This window comes from Natator depressus, chromosome 1 (genome assembly GCF_965152275.1).
Source record: "Natator depressus isolate rNatDep1 chromosome 1, rNatDep2.hap1, whole genome shotgun sequence".
Lineage (NCBI taxonomy): Eukaryota > Metazoa > Chordata > Testudines > Cheloniidae > Natator > Natator depressus.
This window is the reverse complement of record NC_134234.1, coordinates 62,434,612-62,453,364: the sequence shown is the minus strand read 5'-3', so window position 1 is coordinate 62,453,364 and position 18,753 is coordinate 62,434,612. Positions and strand designations below refer to the sequence as shown.

Sequence of the window (18,753 nt, the reverse complement as noted above, 5' to 3'; positions counted from 1 at the left end):
AATAAATCCAAAGTTGAATAACTCAAAAGCAGCTAATTGTGCACATAGTCTCTGTAACCACATATGTTCCCTACCTACCCTCATTCTCCCTGCCTCACTCCGTTCATTTGTTTGTTAAATTCATGTCACAGTTGCACAATGTGGCCCCAGTCTTGACTACTGTAACATGAATAATAAATGAATTACTACTGTTATTAGAGAAACAGGACTTATCTAGCCTATATCTCATTGCTTTCATATAAAATTATATTTATTAAATAGTAATGTTTGCACCAGATCAAGTAGCTTAAGTTGTAGTGACAAATAAGGTCTAATTTGCTAGGGGTTTTTTTAATCAAATTCTTCTATACATTTTAATCTACTATAATACAGATAAGTAGCTATGCAGAGTTAAAAATTCTAGTCAAATCTTAGTACTTCAGTCTTCTATATTATGCAGCCTCCAAAGACAGACTGAAAGCTAACAGACTCAAAGCAGATCCACTGGCTCTACATTAGAGTTGCTGAAGTCAGGGATGGAAGTATACCAGAAAAATACTACTTATCCTGTTAATTTACATTCCAGTATACTGCTCAAAGCATAAACTGATACAGTTGATATAGTTTTTGATTTGTGTGTTTCTGCTTACTCTCTGATATGCAAAATTTGGTAATTTGGAATAGATTTCCCAATCGAAAATAAAAATTAACAAGATTCTTCTGTGTCTTATTTTCATACTTCCTATATGTTTTGCAGCAGCCTTTTATCAAACAATCCTAAGTCTGTTTACAGTACATTACTAGAGATAGTAATGGACTTGCAAACAAAAAATGTGCCCAAAACATTTGATAAAATTTAAAACAAAAAACAAAAATACGTTCAAAGGCAAATGGTTTCTATGAATGGTTATACCACCACCGACTATACCAGTCAATCTCTCTCGTAGACAGAAACTGTCACAGAAGATTTTGTGCCTTCCACAACACATCCAATTCTCACCTCAGCATACTCCCAATTAGCTTCCAAGGCAAAAGCAATATAAAAGTTAGCCTATTCTTTGTCTCAGACATGCCACTGAAGAACTCCCCTAGGATCCTAAGTGTTGGGAAAGCTACTGGCACTGAGTCATACAAAATCATTAGCCATTAGGTACAGCATATGTTTCCTCTGTGACTTGCCACTGCGGCAGACTGTTTAGAAGAGGCAATGAAGGAACACAGAAATTAGGCAGTGATGAAAAAAGTTCTTTCACCTTTTCCTTCTAATCAGAGAGGACCTTCCAAGGCAGTGGGTGAAATTTGAGCTCCAAGGAAGTCAATGAGAATTCAGCCATTAACTTCAATGAAGCAAGGATTCCTCCCAGGGCCCTAAGCCCTTGGGAGTCTGGCACTGAACAAACCAAAGATTTCATGTTGTCCTTATACAAGCTCCCAGAATTGTGGAAAGACTGTCACATATCCAACTGGCATAACTTTTTTCACATAGGTTTCACTGTCTCCATCCATGGAGGCAGACGATTCTTGTAGAGTGCAGAGTTTTTAAGGAAGGGTGTGGTCTGAGCCATCTGGTTAAGCTGAACCATGAATTCAGAGTGGGTCCTCAAAGAGAACAAGGAATCAAACATTCAAAAAAACCAGGATGGGAAGCAGTAAATCATAAGAGCGCTGGAAAAATTTAAGGGTTACCACATCTCCCTTGACTTAGAAAGATATTAGGCTGTATACACTATCTTCATTCCATTCAATCTGCCTTCCCTATCTTTTGTCCCAGAACAATCTCAAACCAAGACTTATTCACACAGTGCCGCCAAGAAGATATGAGCACCATCATTACCAGGAGGCGTTGGAGATGGATTGGCCATGTTTTTCAGATGGAAACTGATTCCATCAACAGAATAGCAATAAGATGGACACCTGAAGGCAAGCGAAAACGAGGCCGCCTGAAAACAACTTGGTGAAGCTGAGCTGAAAAATCTGGGGCACAACAGGGGAACCATTGAAAGACTTGCCAGAAAAGGATATGAGTGGAGGAGCTCCATCGCTGCCCGAAACACCAGGCGTAATGGGTACTAATTAACTAAACTAGGCTGTGCAGTCAGTAAGAAGCAGGAACTAATACGTAGGACCACTTTTTTTCTATGCAAGACCAGTAAGAGGCACAGAATACAGCTATCTGCTGTCCTCTGAGATAATTGCTATGTGAAAGTCTTTGCAGAATCAGGGCATAAAGCATCAAAGGATATCTCAGACAATTTCAGATGCTAGTGATGTACCCAAGCCTTGCAGAAGAAACAAAGAAACCAGATCTTGAAAGATAAGTAATATACAAAGTGATTTTCTATGTCTGACTTTCATTTTTTATTTATTATATTTTATGTGCATTTACTGGCTTGTGGGATGATCCAACCATTTTTATATTGTTATGAAAAATTAATTCTATATGCACACCCAGAGAATAAGATGAGCATCTGTTTTATAAATCTAAATAAATGCAATCAGTTAAAAATAGATACAAATTATTTATCATTTCATCTTACCTAGATATTCGGCTAATCATCTCTTGCCCTAAAAATAGCATTTGGTACCTATTCACTTTAAATGCATTTTAATTCAACTTTAAAGTTAATCACATTTCTTGTATGAAAAGCATCTGTTTAAAGTATCAGGGTGGACAGGGTACACTACAATGCAGCATACAAAACTACTCCATGTTGTTCAGTAAGATTTTCAGTGCAGAATAAAAAACTTCAACATTTTAAGCTGAATATTTTGACCTGCTATCCAGGAAAACCACTAAAGGCTTGATCCTGCTTCCACTGAAGTCAATCAGATTTCCGTCATTGATTTCAATGGGAACAATACTGGGCCCTAAGCACGAACTGTTTAAAACAACGTACACATTTGTATTACACAACCAAAGGGAACAGACAATTCAAGTAAGTGCTTTTAAACAACAGATTATTTATGGATGTATAAATGATAACATATTGTTTATTCCATCTGGTGTCACCATATAAACACATCTATGCTGGAAAAATATTTTTTTCAAATTCAATATGCATTCCATAGATAACACATACACACAGATTATGAAAAATAAATTCCCCACAGAGAACAACAGAATGTTGGGAATCATTAAGAAAGGGACAGATAAGAAGACAGAAAATATCATATTGCCTCTCAATAAATCCACGGTACGCCCATATCTTGAATAATGTGCGCAGATGTGGTCACCCCATCTCAAAAAAGATATATTGGAATTGGAAAAGGTAGAGGAAAGGGCAACAAAAATTATTAGGGAGATGGAACAGCTTCCATATGAGGACAGGTTAAAAAGACTGGGACTTTTCAGCTTTGAAAAGAGACCACTAAGCGGGGATATGATTGAGGTCTATAATATCATGACTGGTATGGAGAAAGTAAATAAGGAAGTGTTATTTACTCCTTCTCATAACACAAGAACTAGGAGTCACCAAATGAAATTAATAGGCAGCAGGTTTAAAACAAACAAAAGGAAGTATTTCTTCACACAACGCACTGTCAACCTGAGGAATTCTTTGCCAGAGGATGTTATGAAGGCCAACACTACAACAGGGTTCAAAAAAGAACTCGATAAATTCATGGAGGATAGGTCCACCAATGGCTATTAGCCAGGATGGGCAGGAATGGCATCTTTAGCCTCTGTTTGCCAGAAGCTGAGAATGGGTGACAGAGGATGAATCACTTGATGATTACCTCTGAAGCACATGGCATTGGCCACTGTTGGAAGACAGGATACTGGGCTAGGTGGACCTTTGGTCTGACCCAGTATGGCCATTCTTATGTTCTTAACAGTGTGAAACTTTCTATGAGAGACTTTGGGAAATTAAAAAAAGCTTCATTATAACACATAGTTCAAGAAGAGAGGGCTCATGCAGCAAATCAGAAAAACTGCACTACCAAGAGATTGCTATTTATAATTGCTGAAAAAGTATTTGCTTTTAAAAAATATAACCACAAATGTAAAATTGTTTTAATAAATAAACCTATCCTAAAAATTGTAAGATGCAGACCATCCTTGAAAGGCATTAACTACGTTCTTTAACCTGTTTTATGAACTTGTCCCTTGTGCTTTTTTATCATGGCTACTCTTTAATAAGAGGGTTACAACAGCCATATATGATGTTTTAAGTAGGTAGGAAATCTTGCTGTAAAATTGAACTCTTCAATTTCGCTAATCATGCATTAAAAGCATGGCAAAGTCAGCTGTCATGCAGCGTGACTGTGAATGCCTCTGGTGTATTTCACAATAATATGAGTAGCCAGTTCTATTTTTAGGATGGCCTCAAGAAAAAACTTGGGTCAGACTTAAAAGCAGTGCCAGAAATAGAAACAAGATTTAAGAATGTACAGCAACATCTGCAAAACAAACTGTCATGTAGAACAGAACATAAATGTTGTACAGCATACAAGAAAATTCTAAAGTCTCTAGGGCATTCCCCCATGGATTTAATGTACTCCAGTGCACTTATGTTCTTCTGGTTGTAGTAGTTACCCTGGAGTTTTAACATCCAGAAATACTGGTTATTAAATTCCTACAAAATTTCATAATATCCCTTTTTAGGGATAACAACACCATAGGCAGAATTCCTTACTGACATATTTAGTACCCAGGAGCTGGAGAAATGTTTCTTTGCTTACTCGTTCCAAATCATTCTGTTAGCATGCAGATTAAAGTTCTATCAATTAAAATACATTTCGTAAAATAACAAAAGTCAATACATTGAGTATTTCTAAAATCAATCAGAGGCAATATGTTTCACATAAATGCTGAAAAGTCATCAAGGAAAGTATGCTCCTAGATAGTCTCTCATGACACTACCTCTCTTGTTTTTCCAGAAATTATTTTTATACTAAAATTTAACTTCTATACATCATTGATCCTCTCTATACATATAATCTATATATTAACCATGTTTAAATTACACAGTTAAGTACTCAATAATTCAGGAAATTATGAAGTTATGATTGTATATACAACCTCGCCTCTCCTCCTTGTACCTATGTATTATAATTCAGTCCATAATTAGGTGATCACATTTTTTCGACACTTTCTTTAGCAACTTATACTGAACAAGTGCATCTAACTTACATTATTTTTTGTGTACTTACACTATTTTCATTGTATATCCAGTACATTGTATACCCAGTATATCTATATTGACTTACACTTTTTATATGGTTATATTCTCTTATCTATCATCATCATAGAAGTACTATACATTTACTTTATGGCCAATAGTATAGCTTTTTTTAAGGTGAAATTTAGGGGTTGAGGCAAACTAGTTGAAAGTTAGATTGCATATATATGCCACAAAACGTTCACTATTATTCAGTGTAGCTCTATTGGCTTCAATGGAGGTAAGCTGATTAACACCAGCTGAGGATCTGTCACTATATTTTTATTTTGAGTCTGTAAGATGTTGTATAAGAAGAGTTTGCAGTATATTCTGTGTAAGTTACACACTAAAAGACCATCAGGCACATACAGAATAGTACACAGTATTACAAGTTGCTACGCTTGTATATCTAGGCTGGGGGAAAGAAAGTGCACGATATTATATTATATTATTTGAGAAGCAGGAGGACACCTTACAAAGTGTGCATGCATTGCTTATAAAGTAGGTAGTCAAGCCTGAGCCCGAGAATCCTCAAAAACACCTAAAATACAGTCTTTGCAGCACAGGATGGCTGTCGCTGCTTGTTCTTCCTAACTGGCAGATTTCAAAATCAAAATGGTTACCCAGCCAAAGATACAATCCAGCCCACTAATGCTTGGATTTGCAGCTTGTACCAACTCTGCCCCCACAGAAAGGGTGAAAGCCACCACTGAAAGACTCTAGGCAGTCTCTCCTGGCAAGTCTCTCTGTTCCAGCTAGAGTGAATCCCATCATTCTGGAAGATTCATTTTCCTTCATAGCTACCATCTTTATGCAGGCAGGCAAAGAAATTTACCCCCAACAAGATAACATCCACTCCCAAAGGAGCAACATAACATACTAGATCACGTAGAAACCCAAACTGCCTTGGCAAAAACAGAAAAGAAAATGCAATGGTTAGTCAGGATAACAACAACATACATTTAGCGATAACATACCAATGGAACATTCAATAGAAACGGATGATGGCTTACCCTGAGCCCTGCCTACAGTGTGTGGATGGGGTCAGAGGAAAAACCTTGCGATATCAGAAGACCTTGAATTGCCCTTTGGCTCCTTCCCCAGAAGAGACTAAATATGGGGGAACGAGGCTGCTTCTTCTATCCCAGTCAAGATATCCTTAGAGCCAGAGAAGTCACCAAAGGTGCAGCCCAACACACAGACAGGCTATGATTGGGTGCCAAGGAGCCCTTGACAATCATCTAGGAAAACCTGCAGCAAATCCAGCCCACTGGGCTGTCACCCCACTTCCTTCTGAGTCTATGAAAAGGATAAAGGAGAGGCAGGGAGCCTGAGCTTAATAGCCAGGCATTGGGAGGCAAGGAAGGGTGGCTGAGCTTAATCAAGCAGTCATGCACAATGGTAAAGTGTAAAACTAAGGAGACCACAAGTAGACCAGTCTTACTTTGCATGTAATGAGTACAGTTTTCAAAGGCTCACAATTTGATCAAGTCCAAACCAATTTTCACTGGAGCACAGAAAATATATTTTTTTCTTATTCAAGTCTATTTCTCTGCCAAATTTCTAACCCTAGCCACTTCTGTGCTAAAGCTGGTAAAGAAGCAAGTTGCAATTTTCTGGAATTTGGTTCTGTTTTTTTTAGGAATATAGGCATTGCCAAAATGGATCAGACCAGAGGTCCATCTAAACCTGGATCCTGTCTCTGACAAAGGCAGTACCAGATGTTTCAGAGGAAGGTTTAAGCAGTAGGCACATGTGGGATTATCTGCCCTCCACGGTAGGTCTCATCCTGATTACCTTAGTCCTTGAACGTGAGGTTTAATAGCCATCCCACATTTTTGTCATCATTAAATTCTAATTATGTGTATTCTTGATATCAATATAAATGTCCAATCCCCTTCTGAATCTTGCTAAATTCTAGGACTCAATGACTTCCTGTGACAATAAGTTCCATGACAAAATTATGTGCCACACTAAAAAGCATTTCCCTTTATCAGCTTTTTATTTGCCATTTTTAAAATTTAATAGAATGAACTCTTGTTCTTGTGTTACTAGACAAGGAACAGAAATTTCCAATCTATATTTTCTGTATTTTTCACTATTAGAATACCTTTATGATGTTCCCTCTTATTCATCTCCTTTCTAAGGTAAACAAATTCCAATCTTTTCAATATCTCTTCATATGAGAATTTTTCTAAGCCCTTGTCATAAATATAAAGGGAAGGGTAAACCCCTTTAAAATCCCTCCTGGCCAGAGGAAATCTCCTCTCACCTGTAAAGGGTTAAGAAGCTAAAGGTAACCTCGCTGGCACCTGACCAAAATGACCAATGAGGAGACAAGATACTTTCAAAAGCTGGGAGGAGGGAGAGAAACAAAGGGTCTGTGTGTCTGTCTATATTCTGTCTTTGCCGGGGATAGACCAGGAATGGAGTCTTAGAACTTTTAGTAAGTAATCTAGCTAGGTACGTGTTAGATTATGATTTCTTTAAATGGCTGAGAAAAGAATTGTGCTGAATAGAATAAATATTTCTGTCTGTGTATCTTTTTTGTAACTTAAGGTTTTGCCTAGAGGGGTTCTCTGTGTTTTGAATCTAATTACCCTGTAAGGTATCTACCATCCTGATTTTACAGGGGGGATTTCTTATTTCTAATTACTTCTATTTTTATTAAAAGTCTTCTTGTAAGAAAACTGAATGCTTTTTCATTGTTCTCAGATCCAAGGGTCTGGGTCTGTAGTCACCTAGGCAAATTGGTGAGACTTTTTACCAAACCTTGTCCAGAAAGTGGGGTGCAAGGTTTTGGGAAGTATTTTGGGGGGAAAAACGTGTCCAAACAGCTCTTCCCCAGTAACCAGTATTTGTTTGGTGGTGGTAGCGGCCAATCCAAGGACAAAGGGTGGAATATTTTGTACCTTGGGGAAGTTTTGACCTAAGCTGGTAAAGATAAGCTTAGGAGGTTTTTCATGCAGGTCCCCACATCTGTACCCTAGAGTTCAGAGTGGGGGAGGAACCTTGACAGCCCTAATAATTCATAGAGTTATAGAATTTAAGGCCAAAAGTAGCCATTAGAGCATCTATGGACCACTAGATCATTCTTATCACCTTCTCTGAACCCCCTCTAATTGTGCAATATTCTTGTTCAGATGGGGTGACAGTACTAGATGAGGCCACACCACTGGTTTACATAATGGCATTATTATTCTCCAACCTATTCCTTATATATCTGATTGCTATTGTGACCACACCTACACACTGAGCAGAGCTCTTTATTGAGCTATCATGACACCCAAGTCTCTTTCCTGAGTTGATACAGTTAATTTAAAACTTTGTAAGGTGTAGAAGTAGTTCAGTTTTTTCCTCCAATGTGTATTACCAACTGTGTGCATTTATCAACTTTGAACTTTATATAACATCGCATTGCCCATTCACTTAGTTTGGTTAGGTCTCTCAAACTCCTCACAATCCTCTCTCGCCTTTACTAATCTACATAACATCATGTCATCTGCAAATTTCCTCATCTCACTACGCACCAGCCCCTTCTCTAGATCATTAATATATTAAACAGCATGAAATCCAGTATAGAACCCTAAGGAACCCTGCTGTTTACCTTGTGCCATGATGAACATAGACCATTTAATCCTATTATTTGCCTTCTCCCTCATAGCAAATTTTTGATCTATGACGGTACTTTGCATCTCACCCAATTATTAGTTTCTTTAGTAGACTCTCACATGGTACTTTTTCCAAAAGCCTTTTGGAAGTCTAAATAGACATCAACCAGTTCTCCTTTATCCACTAATTTAGTGAGACATTGAAAAAATTCTGAGAATTAGGGAGACACGATTTTCCTTTGCAAAACCATTCTGGTTAGACGCTGTCATATCATGATCTTCTAGGTATTCTGTCATTCTGTTTTTAATTACCATTTCAACCAATTTGCAGGTACAGATATTTACTGGTCTGCAATTCCATGGATCATCCATAGAGCCAATTATAAATACAGTAGCATTTATTACCCTCCAATGCTCTGGAAGAAGAGTAACTAGAGTTCTTCGAGATGCGTGTCCCTGTGGGTGCTCAACTTTAGGTGCATATGTGTCCAGTGCCTTTGATCAGATATTTCTGGTAGCAGTGCCCAATCAGCCCACAAATGCACTCTACACATCTTTGTGCCCTGTACTAAGGCTATATAGGGCTGTGTGGGTAAACTGCCTTCAGTTCTTTCTCTCCCACAAAGTCCACAGAGAAACCCCAAAGCAGAGGGGAAGGAAGGTGGGTAGTGGATCCACAGGGAGATATGCCTCAAAGAATGCACAAGGTGAGTAAGTGTTCCTTTTTCAACTAGTGTCCCTGGGAGTGCTCCACTTCAGGAGACTCCCTAGCAGCAACCCCCTTAAGGAGGCAGGAGATTTGGAACAGATTCCATTACTGAAGAGAGAACCACATTGTCTACTGCAGCATCCAATCTAGCAGCATGAAAGAAAGCATAATGGTTGGGAAAAAAATATGTACCAAGGTTCACATTGCAGCTCCAAAGATTTCAGCAACTGGAACGTCCTTGAGTAGGTTACAGATGTAGAATGTGATCTAATAGAATGTGCAGTCATTCATAGGGCAGGTTGAACATCAGTGAAACCATAACAGGTAACACATACAGAAATCCATTTAGAGAGTCTGTGTGTGGAAACAGTGGATCACATAGACCTATCCGCGAAAGACACAAAATGTCCAGAGGACTTCCTGAAAGGTTTGGTTCTGTTCAAGTAAAAGCCCAGTGCTCTCTTGACATCTAATGTACGGAACATAACTTCCTGTACTGTCTGACATGGCTTACAAAAGAAAACTGGAAGGTGAATAGTCTGATTAATGTGAAACTCAGAAGAAACTTTTGATAAAATTTTTGCAGGGGTTGTAATGACACCTTGTAGCCAGACAGACAGCCCCCCCTCTCAGACCAGCATTGCTGGAAACACACGGGAGCCAAAAACCACAGGGCACTTAACATGAATTCCAGCACAGCCTTTGAAGCTGAGAGAAGCACAGGTGTGCTGCGACAATGTGCCTCTGGGAACGTATACAACAATTGGGCTCACAGCAGGCAGAGGCGCTGTGACAGACATGGCTCTTAGCCCCTACTAAAACAGCATGATGCACACACACCAACATCCTAGGTGGGAAAATATTTACCCTGATAAAAGAAGTGTCCAGTAGTCGAAACTTATTGTTTCTCCCTTGCAAGTGTGAACTACTCTTGCGAGAGCTGGCGTCACCCCGACAGACCAGCCCCAATTTGGCATAGAAAGGAGAAAGAGAATAAAGGAGTACAGAGGTATAAGTAGGGGACCTACAGCACCATGATTTTTGAGTGCTTTTCACTATCTATCTGCTGGTCAGATAAGTGACAGCCTCCCAAGGCTTCTGCAGCTAAGAGGGTCCCTGAGCCTTGTCCCTTATTCGTCTTTCCGCGGAATTGAGTGACCGATCCTGGCTTGGCACCGCTGGAATCGAGAGATGCAAGGAGGGTAAGAAGCACCCACACCTGATCTCCTATCTTTAGTGTACACATATTTTGAAATAGAGCTCTATACTTTGTTTTCTCTCTTTGGGATTGTAGCTTCAGTTTTGTAACTTGTTTGTGTGTGTAACATCTCTACACTTAAATAAGTAGGCACTAGCAATTTTGTAACCACATGATTAGAATCTAGTTTAATAAATTTTGGTAACCATTTATGCATAAGCCTGACTTGTTTCTCTGGTTTACTGTAAAGCAGCCAACACAATTAAAAGAACCTCAGCCGTTTTGGCTATAAAGCCTGGCCATTAGGTGAGAGTACTAAGAGCCTAGCGTTGAGTTGTGCCGCCTCCACGGGGCAAACTCTTGGGGCACCTGTCAGTCAATCCTGACTGCCCGCTGCGAAGGAGCTCTGAGCTCTAGCAGTTAAAGTCACGGGTGTGGAGAGGCTCTTAGTGCTGCCATTGGGGCACCTGTCAGTCAGTGTTGACTGCCCGCTGCGAAGGAGCTCTGAGCTCTAGCAGTTAAAGTCACGGGTGGTTAGGACCTTGGGGCATCCGTCAGCCTAGCCCGGGCTGCCCGCCGCGAAGGGACAGTGCGTCCTAGCGGTTAAAGTCACGGATGGTATAAACGGGCATAGCTGGCACCTCACCAAACATCCCTGGCCATCGGCTAACACACCTTCTCCCTGGAGAACAAAGTAAATGGAGGGCCTGCCATTAGAACCTCAATCAGCCCAACCTTTGGAGCAGAACTGATGGCCACCAAAAAGGCCATCTTCATACACAAATGTAACATAGAGCACATAGTCAGTGGCTCAAAATGCTGTTTCATGAGATGATTAGGAACAAGGTTGAGATCCCAAAGCAGAGTAGGATCTCAACTCTGCAGGAAAAATTTATAAGACCTTTCAGGAACCTCATTGTAGTCAACTGTGTGAAAATTAAGAAACCTTTTACAGGTGAGCGGAAAGCTGTTACTGATGCTAAGTGAGCCTTGATGGAACTCAGACTGTCCTGATGTCTTCAATTCCAACAGATAATCCAAGATTGTGGAAAGAGATGACGGGACAGGTAAAAGATAATGGCAATTACACCAAAGATGATATCTTCTCCATTTCTGGAGGTAAATGTGTCTTATAGATTCCTTCCTGCTATTTAACAGCACCCATTGCACTTCCAATGAACAGGATGCCTCTAGTCCAGACAGGAACCATGCCTGGAGTTGCAGAACATTCATACTGGAATGAAGCGTTCAATCTGCATTTTGAGACAATAGTTGAGAACTGATCAGGAGCCACCATGGAGGGCAAGAGGTGAGTCTGATGAGATAAGGACACCAACTTGCCCTGGACAAGTTGGTGCAATCAGAATGATTCTGGCTTGGTCCTGATTGATTTTGTTGAGAACCTCTAAAAGCAATGGAGTTGGTGGATACAGATAAAACGAACAACTTGTCCATAAAACGAGAAAAGCACCTCCTAAACAACAGAATTTCATGCACTTCATGTTGGCAGCAGGGCCAAAAGATCATCCTCTGCAAACCCCAAAGCTTAGGAATATTTTGTCGAGGACTTGAGAGGCCAGAGCCCATTCACAATTTAGGGGGAAATGTCTACTGAGACCGTCTGCCATGGTGTTTTGTATACCCGGGAGGTAAGAAGATCAAATGACTATCTGGTTGGCTCTGCGCCTGCTCAAAAGCTTTATTGTTTTGGTGCAGAGCAAGGGGGAAAGTCCTCCTCTATGATGATTGATATGATATATACAAACTACGCTGTCTGTTACAGTCTTACAACAGAGGCGGGCAGCTACAGCCATGATGTTTTTTGAGAAACCCCCTGGGGCAGAAATCAGGCTGCAGGGTAGGACCCGATACTGGTAGTGACCGTGATCAACTATGAAATGAAGAAATCTTTTGCAAGAGGGATGAATTGTTACATGGAAGTAGAGGTTGAAAGTCGCAAACAAGTCCACGAACTCCAAGGAGGGAATAATAACTACTCGGAACACCACCCTGAATTTCAGATGTCTGACATCCTTGTTCAAATGGCTGAGATCTAGTATTGGTCCCCAAAACCATTTTTTCTTGGGTATCAGAAAGTACCTTGAATAGAACCCTTTTCCTTTGTACTGAAGTTGAACTAGAGCACGGGTGGACAAACTACGGCCTGGGGGCCGGATCCAGCCCGCCAGCCATTTTAATCCGGCCCTCGAGCTCCCACTGGGTAGCAGGTCTGAGGCGTGCCCCACTTCGGTGCTCTGGCGCTCCAGCCGGGGAGCAGGATCCATGTGGCTCCTGGAAGCAGCGGCATATCTCCCCTCCAGCTCCTACGCATAGGGACAGCCAGGGGGCTCCGCTCTGCACATTGCCCCTGCCCCAAGCCCCACCACCGCAGCTCCTATTGGCCGGGAACCACAGCCAATGGGAACTGTGGGGGCGGTGCCTGCGGACAGGGCAGTGCGCAGAGCTGCCCAGCCGCGACTCCTCGTAGGAGCCGGAAGGGGGACATGCTGCTGCTTCTGGGAGCCACTTGAGGTAAGCACCGCCTGGAGCTTGCACTCCTGAGCCTCTCCCTGCACCCCTGCCCCAGCCCTGTTCCCCCTCCTGCCCTCCAAACCCCTCGATCCCAGCCCAGAGCACCCTCCTGCACCCCAAATTCCTCATCCCTAGCCCAACCCCAGAGTCCGCACCCCCAGCCGGAGATGGAAAGCATAGAGAACAAGGTCCACTATATTCCTTATAAAACTGAATCTGGGCACCTTGAAACTACTTGCAGGACATTACCTATGGGCTTCAATAAGGCCAATGAGGAGGACCATGAGGCACGGAGGAAGGTAGCCATCACTGGTCTTCCCAAGAACTAATAGGCAGAGGTCTTCAATGCTGCCTCTCTTTCCTCTGCAGAGGGGAATAACATCTTCTCGAATAAACTGGAGACCCTTGAACAGAAAGCTGAGTCTGAGTCCGAATGCTCCTCCATATATTGTAAAGGGGGTGGCAAACCTTCTCCCTGAATGGTAGAAGTTTAGGAAGCAGTAAGTTTCAATACAAAATATGCACTTGGAGACCCAGCAGATCTTGGTACTAAGAGGTGTCTGGAAGTCGCAAGGAGGCTCGTTCGGTACCATGAGATCTTTAGGGCACCGGAACTCCTGAGATACCAGGAACACAATAGAACTTGACATAGGCTTCGAGGTTGTTCCCGATGTTGCTGTCAGAAGCACTGATGAAAATACTGATGGCACCACAGACTCTAAGGAGGCTGTTTTTCTTGCTATTGTGGGCTCTGATGGTAGTAGTAGTCATATTTGGTCCCATTCTTTTCCTGCCAAGAGACAGATCTGAGATGAAATCTTAGAGTGCTTTACCATACCTGAAGTAGTCAGTGCCTCAACAGCACTCCTTTCGGAGACTGAAGTCTCCAGGGACTGGATCTTCTTTGAGGAGGAACTCTTAGTCCTGCTCCTTTTATCCCTTTCCTTCATATTTGAGTGGAAAGTTCAGAACTGATGGACCAGTTATAGGTAACCTCAGTCACAGAGAGTTTTGAAGACTGGGACCTCAATGCTGTCTTCACACTGGAAGCTCTCGTGACCATGATCTTAAAGTACACAGGGCACTAACAGAACTAGAGGGTTCCTGTACAGGAGGGCTCTCCGTACCCTGGCCTGAAGCCGGTCTTAAGGTTTGCTTCATCATTAATAGCCTCTACTTAATTTTCCTGTTTTTATGGGATCTTCCCTTAAGAGAAGTGTAAATCTTACACTTGCAGGGGATATGCAAGTCTCCCAAACAATGCCTGACTTAGCAGGAGAGGCACCTTTTAAAACCCAGGGAACCCAGCATCCCAGATACAAGAAAAAAAATTTGACCTCTGAATAGGGGAAAAAACAATATTTTTATTTTTTAGAAGGAAAAAAGAACATGGGAATAACAATTATAACAACTATATACAGCTAAGTATCCTATAAACTAACTAAAGAACTAACACTATGTACTATATTCTAATGCTAAAAAGAAAAGCAGACACACACTAAATTCTGTCACTGGACGAAGGCGGTTGAGAAGGAACTATGGGTGTTTAACATGCACACACCTATACAGCCTTGACATGAGACATGAAGAGGATGTGAAGGGTGCACACATGGGCCGAACATACACTGCTACTAAAAATCTCTGACCAAAGGCAAAGGGCACATGCACTCCTGAAGTGGAGCAACCACAAGTGGAGCAACTACTCGAAAAAGAACAGTGGCTGTTTTTAAATGAAAGATTGGATAGTTTTGTAGGCACATTAGCCATTTCATACTTAAGCTCCTTCAGAACTCTTAGATGTAAATCATTGTTATGGATTTCATGTTTTTTTAAATTATCAGTTTGTTCTACCACCTCTTCTTCTGACACTTCAATATCTGCTTTCTTATATTTCTAATCCAACCATTTCTTTCTAAAACTGGTCAACATTTTTTTGCAACTTCCTTGTGACTCTGGGGAGCCTATTTAAAGGAGGAAATATAACTTTGCCTCACTCTCCTCCTAAACACTGGTGGCTGAACAATTTTTTCTCAAACAAACAAACCAATCAACCAACCCTGAGCAGGAAAAAGCCTTGACAATTTCAGCCTGCAAGCTGAAAGTTTCAGAAATGTATGACTACCTGAGAAACACAGCTTATCTTACCTTGCAGTTAAGTGCAGTTATTGCTGTAAATCCTGCTATTAACACAAACGTATTAATCATTTATGGGCCTAGTAATGTCACTGACTTTTTAAGCAGAATTGCTAATTAGCTTCAATAGGGAATTCTGTTTAAAGATCAATGCTACAAGATGGCTCTGTTTTGCAGTCAACATCAGTAGGAATTACTGCTTTAATTATACTATATTGTGAAGTAAATAGAGGGGACCATACAAGAATACTTTAATTTATTAGTAGAATACTTCTACAGAAAGTTCAACTCATGGTCTCTGTATGCTATTCACCCACAAGATGCTCATCCACTGGACAGACTTAAGGTTGTATTTACGAATATTACATTATAATAATTTAAAATCCAATATGTGGAAAGTCTTTTTCGGGTAATCTGATTTTACAATATATACTGCGTCCAAGAAAATTACATTAAAAGACTGTTAAGGTTGCAAAGTCAACCACATACAAATTAGGAAATACCAAAATGAGGATTGCCAGAGCATATGCATATAATGCAGTCATTAATTACACGGTGACGTACTATTTTATCCATGTGCAATCAGGATGGATGCTACTCACTGAATAAGTAGCCATTCAATATTTATTTTTGTCCTCACCCTTCAGTGTGTCCCCCCCATGCACTATTTACTCACACCATGCAACCCTTACATCCTGTATACAGAATTATTCTTGTCTAGGGACTTTTCTATGGTGTTTTCATTTTCAGGCTTTAGTTCTTTACAAACATAAATTAATTTATCTTCAAACCCTGTCTGAGGTAAGGCGATATTATTGTCCTTATTTTACACATGGAGAACTAATGCAGAGAAATTAACACCAACATTTTCAAAAGTGTCAGCTAATTTTGGGTGCTTAACTTCAAAAGCTTAAGGCCCGATTATTCAGAGTACTTACATTTTATAACACTTCATATGTTCAGTGCACAGCTCCCATTAACCTCAGCTGCAACTTCTCAACTGCTCAGCACTTCTGCAAATCAAACCCCCCAGTGTCTTAAGTTGGGCACCCAGAAAATGAAGAACTCAGTGACCTCTCTGAAATTTTAGTTTTATTTGATTTGCCTAGCATCATGCAGGAATTTTTTTTCTGATGGACCATATGCCAAAAGTATTTGAGGGTGGTGTTACCCCTGAAGCATCAGGGATACCAGACAGGGTGGACCAGTGCTCTGAGGTAGTACAGAGAATCCTCTTTCTTAGATATCTTGCTGGTATGTCTTGCTCACATGTTTAGCAAATCTTGTAACTTAACCACATGTCCTCATGGATGAGGCTTTTTTTTAAAACAACTAACAAAATCATCCAAAGCACAAGACTTGGTGGTGATGGGGGACTTCAACTACCCAGACACCTGTTGAGAAAATAACACAGCAGGGCACAGATTATCCAACAAGTCTTGGAATGTATTGGAGACCATTTTTTATTTCAGAATGTGGAGAAAGCTACGAGGGGGAAGGCTGTTCTAGATTTGATTTTGACAAATAAGGAGGAACTGGCTGAGAATTTGAAAGTGGAAGGCAACTTGGGAGAAAGTGATCATGAAATGGTAGAGTTCATGACTCTAAAGAATGGCAGGAAGGAGAACAGCACAATAAAGACAATGGATTTCAAGAAGGCAGACTTTAGCAAACTCAGGGAGTTGGTAGGTAAAATCCCATGGGAAGCAAGTCTAAGGGGAAAAACAATTGAAGACAGCTGGCAGTTTTTCAAAGAGACATTATTAAGGGCACAAGAGTAAACTATCTCACTGCGTAGGAAAGACAGGAAGTATGGTAAGAGACCACTCTGGCTTAACAAGGAGATCTTCAGTGATCTAAAACTCAAAAAAGAGGCCTACAAAACGTGGAAACTTGGTCAAATTACAAAGGATGAATATAAACAAATAACACAAGTATGTAGGGACAAAATCAGAAAGGCCAAGGCACAAAATGAGATCAAACTAGCTAGGGACATAAAGGGTAACAAAAAAACATTTTGCAAATACATTAAAAGCAAGAGGAAGATCCAGAACAGAATTGGCCCGTTACTCAATGAGGGGGGAAGACAACAGAAAATGTGGAAATGGCAGAGGTGCTTAATGATGTCTTTGTTTTGGTTTTCACCAAGAAGGTTGGTGGTGATTGACATCTAGTGAATGCCAGTGAAAATGAGGTAGGATCACAGGCTAAAACAGGGAAAGAACAAGTCAGAAATTACTTTGACAAGTTAGATGTCTTCAAATCACCAGGGCCTGATGCATCCTAGAATACTCAAGGAGATGACTGAGAAGATATCTGAGCCATTAGCAATTATCTTTGAAAAGTCATGGAAGACGGGAGACATTCCAGAACACTGGAAAAGGGCAAATATAGTGCCCATCTATAAAAAGGTAAATAAGGACAACCCGGGGAATTATAGACCAGTCACCTTAACTTCTGTACCCTGAAAGATAATGGAGCAAATAATTAAGCAATCAATTTGCAAACATCTAGAAGATAATGAGGTGATAAGTAACAGTCAGCATGGATTTGTCAAGAACAAATTGTGTCAAACCAACCTGATAGCTTTCTTTGACAGGATAACAATCCTTGTGGATAGGGGGGAAAACGGTAAATGTGATATATCTTGATTTAGCAAGGCTTTTGATACTGTCTTGCATGACCTTCTCATAAACAAACTAGGGAAATGCAACCTAGATGGAGCTACTATAAAATGGGTTGGAAAGTCATTTCCAGAGAGTAATTATCAGTGGTTCACGGTCATGCTGGAAGGGCATAACGAATGGGATCCCGCAGGGGTCGGTTCTGGGTCCGGTTCTGTTCAATATCTTCATCAGTGATTTAGAAAATGGCATAGAGAGTACACTTATAAAGTTTGTGGACAATACCAAGCTGGGAGGGGTTGCAAGTGCTTTGGAGGATAGGATTAAAATTCAAAATGATCTGGACAAACTGGAAAAATGGTCTGAAGTAAATAGGATGACATTCAATAAGGACAAATGCAAAGTACTCCACTTAGGAAGGAACAATCAGTTGCACACATACAAAATGGGAAATGACTGCCTAGGAAGGAGTACTGAGGAAAGGGATCTGGGGGGTCATTGTGGATCACAAGGTAAATACAAGTCAACAGTGTAACACTGTTGCAAAAAAAGCAAATATCGTTCTGGGATGTATTAGCAGGAGTATTGTAAGCAAGACCCGAGAAGTAATTCTTCTGCTCTACTCTGCACTGATTGGGCCTCAACTGGAGTATTGTGTCCAGTTCTGGGCGCCACATTTCAGGAAAGATGTGGACAAATTGGAGAAAGTCCAGAGAAGAGCAACAAAAATGATTAAAGGTCTAGAAAACATGACCTATGAGGGAAGATGGAAAAAATTGGGTTTGTTTAGTCTGGAGAGGAGAAGACT

General features: G+C 40.7%; 1 protein-coding gene across 2 annotated transcripts in view; it reads right to left on the bottom strand.

Annotated features, from left to right (window-relative positions):
- Positions 1–18,753, bottom strand: part of VWA8 (von Willebrand factor A domain containing 8) — a 285,585-nt gene that overhangs the window by 253,833 nt on the left and 12,999 nt on the right. The gene's annotated exons all lie outside the window — the stretch shown is intronic.